The sequence below is a fragment of the Elephantulus edwardii genome, unplaced genomic scaffold (assembly GCF_000299155.1).
Source record: "Elephantulus edwardii isolate Elephantulus edwardi_28Jun2011 unplaced genomic scaffold, EleEdw1.0 scaffold00002, whole genome shotgun sequence".
Lineage (NCBI taxonomy): Eukaryota > Metazoa > Chordata > Mammalia > Macroscelidea > Macroscelididae > Elephantulus > Elephantulus edwardii.
The window spans coordinates 28,622,929-28,628,037 of NW_006399752.1; positions in this window are offsets into that span (position 1 = coordinate 28,622,929).

Genomic DNA, 5,109 nt, shown 5'->3' on the forward strand with positions numbered 1-5,109 from the left:
AGTGTAAAATGGTGTAACCACTGTGGAAGGCAGTGTGGCGCTTTCTCAAAAAGTTGCAAATAGAAATATCATTTGACCCAGGAATTTCACTAGTGGGAATATACCCCAAAGAAACCAGAACTGCCCCCAAAGCAGATATATGCACACCATGTTTATTGTGGATTTGCTCATAATAGCAAAGAGCTGAAAACAACCCAAGTGCCCATCAACAAACGAATGGACAGAAGCTTGGGTATATTCACACAATGGAATACTATGCAGCTTTGATAAACATGGAACTCATAAAATGTTATGCAAAATGGGATGACCTTGGAGGACATTATGCTGAGTGAAATATCTCAGTCACAAAAGGACAAATATTGCATAAGGCTACTGTTGTAAAATGGGACTGACATCGGGGTTGAGGGAAGACTGAGAAGGAGGGGAGGAATGATGTATACTGCATTGAAACAGATGAGAGAGAACTGTTTAAAAGGGACATATGAATGGGTTTAATTGTCATGACAGGAGTCCAGAATGAAGGCCGCACAGTGGAGTGGACTTGGAGGGGAGGGATTGTATAACAATGAAAGAATTTTTCTTTTACTTTTCAAGGAGAAGAGTGAATTGGGGGAGACAGGGAGAAAAGTGCAACAATGAATGACTAGAAACCCTAAATCTCTGTAAACTTTCATGAAAATTAATTAAAAAAAAAAAAAAGAAGAAATGCAGCTGAAGTGCCTGCTAATAGAGGCTTGGCCTGTCCCAATTGTCCTAAATGTGCTGTGAGCTGAAGCCAGTGCTTGGGATGCACACACGCTTCATGAAGAGGAGCCCGGGAGGACTAGGGCGCTGGCTGGCACAGGGCTCCAGCACAGCTGTGACAGTTGTCCTGCAGGAGGGGGCAGGTGGGAGAATTGGACAGTGATGTACAGGATGTGGTGGGGGACTTGGGTGGCCCCAGTTGGATGTGACAGGAGTGGTTGCCATTTCTCTGGGAATGCCAGACCTCTCATAAACCAAGGTTCTGTGCCCTCCTCCATGAAGTTGATAACTTTCTGAGATACATCAGAACTTGGAGGTCTCCTGTGCTGGATGCCCCTACTTCCTCCACATGACCATGGGATGTGGGACCCCTCTGCTTCATGGGAAGGGGGCCCTCCGCTCAGGGATCCCTCTGCCCTATGGGAGACCTCAAGGATGCCTCCACCTTGTGGGGGTCCTGACATCATAGACCCTGTGCCTCATGCACACCCTGTCACTGTCACCTTTCCTTTGGGCATCCAATCTGCCCAGTCCATGGGGGTCTAGCCCTCTGAGCTTTCCCTGAGATCTGAGGCCTGGAAGCTGCCAGCACTTGCTGCTCCGCCCCACTTGAGCCCTGGACACCAGTGCAGCTCATCCCCAGCCAGCAGCCCCAGGTAGTGTGTCTCAAGGGGCCCTAAGGTCCCATTGTCGAGGCTCAGAGTTCCACTCCGTGAGCCAGCAGCTTTTGTGCCCGTTCCCTGCTAACAACAAGGAGAAAATAATAGTGACACTTTAGTGTGGGGACCAGCCGCTGCCTGGAGGGCAAGCTGGGGAGGTCCAGCTCCTCTCACTATGGTTTGGGTTCATAGCTCCCCACCACATTGCACCCTGGCCATGGGCTGCCTGAACTGCCTGGAGCTGGGTCCTGGGGTGACCAGAAAGGGAGAAATCTCACCCTCCAAGGAGTTGAAGTGAAAGGGTGCAGGCTGACAGATCAACCACTTCAGAGGCAAGGAGAGTCACTAGTGCAGGAGACTGGAATGTCCCTGTCCCCAGTACTGAGAAAGAAGGTGCCTCCTCGAACCAGGAATTGTCCTGGGGAACTAGTGACCAGTTACTGTCCCTTCAGGCTCAAGCACTCCAAGGGGCTAATTAGTGCTTTAAATATGCAAATCAGGGCATAGGCAGACTCATTGCAGGGAAAACCAGCAGTGAATGTTATTTGATTATGACTCCTGACTCAGGATGGGTGTGATGTTCTACCATGGCCACACTTGATTCACCAGAGGAGGAGAGCTGACCTGGAGCCCGAGGCCCTGGGTGCAGGGGAGGAGCTGGCTGGGCCCCCACTGCTGTACAGACCACTCTTCCCGTTGGGGGCCTGTCCTGTATTGAATTGGGCAGCAACCCCCTCCTCAGGTATGGTGACCACCAGGCTAGACTATGCTGCTTAGAGGTTGGGCAGTGAGCTAATGATGTCCTCATCCCCATGACATCATCTGATGGATTTGGCTGGGAAGTCACACTCTACTTAGTACCCAGCCCTGAGCCAGCGTAAGGGAAGGTTCTCTGCAGTGTGGCCTGTATCGCCTTTGAAAGAGAAGTGAGCAGAAAGAGATGGACCTACACGTCCCAAGATGGAAGAACTGGGAGTGGAATATGTCCTTGATTCGGGGCCCCTGGGCTGAGAACATCCTAGACCTCAGGAAAGACTGAATGCAAGACAGGGACAGCAAGCCCACAGATGGTGGGGAGAGGTGAGGTCCTCCCCCGAGAGCTGACACAGAGGCAAAGCCCCATCTGAGCTGGTGGTGTGGACTTGAACTTCCAGCTTCTTAAACTGTGAGAAAATAAATCTCTGTTTGTTAAAGCCTCCTCTTATGATATTCCAGTTACAGCAGGACTGGAGAGGGAAAAAGGCCTCAGGTTCATCATCATCATCAAAGGCAGGATCTTGGGTGGGATCATGCTAGTCATTTGCTCACTCAACAGGCATTTGTTGGCCACCTACTATGTGGCAGACATTGGGCATGGTATGGGGAGTCTGACAATCAACAAGTGATACACCAATGAATAACCACAGAGACAGAGTCGCTAAGACAAGAACACACCAGGAGCTTTGTATTGTTACTTGGTGTTGAGTCGCAGTGACCCGGTCACAGACAGACTGAGTGCTGACCAGTGTGGACCCTTCCCACCCAAGTTGTTGCTGTGACCTTTGGTTTTATTTATTAAACAATATTGCATTGTGAATGTTTTGTTGGTGAAATTTTATACAGGAAATTAGCTTCCTATTGACGATTTCCTTTTGTTCAATTCCCAAATTCCCATTTGTTCACCGACATTAATTACGTCTCCACACTGTGTCAACCTTCTCTTCCATTGTGTCTGGTTGTTCCTTTTCTGGTACTCTAGTTGCCCTGGCTCCTTAGCTTCTCTCGCACACAGATGGTCTTGAATACAGCATGGTTCACAGAGAACACCCCTTAGTCAGTGCTAGTCCCTTATTTGGCCAAAAGGTGACTTCAGATTATAGTTTTGTCCCAAAGTTTTCAGGGTGATTGTCTCAAGAAGTCCTCTAGTTTCAACTGTTCCAGTAAGTCTGAACTTTTAAAGAATCTGGGTCCCTAATTTCTCTGCCACCTATCAGCAACCATGTATCAGGGCCCTGATCAGAAGGGTAGTACTTCAGCCAGGCTCCATCTCGCTGTTCTGGTGTCACAGAGGATGAAGCTGTGTCTTACGTAGGATGTTGGCTCTGTAAACTTGTTTCTTTGCTGAGTCCACAGGATTTCTACGGGCTGATTGTCAGAAGCAGATGGCCAGCCCATACTTCCCAGTCACATTAGCCAGGAAGTGCTTCTGAGGTCTGTGGAACTCACAGTGACAGATGCATAGAAAGGTGGTGGCTGCTGTTGTGCTGCCGAATGAAACCCAGGTGTTCCCACGGAAGGTGAGGCTCCCACCAGTGCACTGCTGCTGCCTTGTGACCAGAGGCCGGGCCGCTCACCACGAGGAGGGCACTTCTCAGTGAGACCCGGAGGCTGATGGAACCAGGGGTGTGGAGAGAAGCAGGGGTGTGGTGAGGACCAGGGGTGTGGAGAGAAGCAGGGGTGTGTTGAGGACCTGGGGTGTTGGGAGCACGGGGGTGTGGCAAGGACAATCCTGGTACCTTGGTGCTGAGTGTCCCTGGGGTCCTCCCATCTGCCATGAGGACACTGACCCAGCCTCCCTGGACCTGACCGTGGTGTGGAAGATGGAGGAACTGGGAGGTACATGGCACCCTAAGGGTCAGTGGAAGATAGTCCAGGTGAGCTGATTGTTGTTCCTTTTTTGAAATGACAACTGGAAGGAAAGCTCCATGCAGGAGTGTTTTCCTGTGATTCTCCTCATCACAGGCTCCAGGCTTCCCATCCTGAGTCAGCAGGTGAGATCTGCAGACTCCCCCTGGCTGTGTGCACATCTATGCACACCTGTAGGTGCATGCGAGCAGGTGTGTACACACTTGTGTTCATGTGCGCTTGCTGGTGCGGCATGTGGGCATACGTGTATATACTAGTGTGAGCACAGCCCTGTTTGCTGAGAGTGAGGAGGACTTGAAGCCCTTGTTGCAGAAGATTATCTCTACATCAAGGAGACAAAAGTCCTCACCACTGGACCAATAGGCAACATCGTGATAGATGGAGAAAAGATGGAAATTGCCTGTGGTTTCATCTTACTTGGATCCATGGGAATGGCAGCCAAGACATAAAAAGATACGTTGTATTGGGCAAGACTACTGTCAAGACCTCTTTACGGGGCTGGAAGGACAGTGGAACCAGTTTGCAAGCTAAGCTGTGCCTCATCCCAAATATGGCATCTTCCCCTGCTTCATGTTCATGTGAAGGTTTGACGATGAATAAGGAAGACGGAAGAATCTATGCCTTTGAGTTGTGATGTTTGCAAAGAATAACGACCATCCCATGAACCACCAACAGAACATACAGATCTGTCATGAAGAAAGTGCCACCAGCCTCCTCCTTAGCGGCTCGGATGGTGAAATGTTGTCTCACACACTTGGGGCATTTTGTCAAGAGGCACCAGGTCTTGGAAACATACATCCTACTGGGAAAAGAAAAGAGGCAGTCAAACAGGAGACAGTCAGAAGTCAGGCTGGGACAGCTGCAGTGAACGGGACCTTGGCGGACTGGGGGCGGGTGAAGGGTGATGCAGGAAAAGGTAAGCGTTCCCATTTATTACTCAAAGGATCCCTACCAGTCAGAGGCGACTTGATGACACCCAGCAAAGCAATAGTGTGTGTGTGTGTGTGTGTGTGTGTGCGCGCGCGCGCAGACTGGATGGGTATGCATGTGCTGGGGTGTGTGTGTGTGTGTGTGTGAGTGT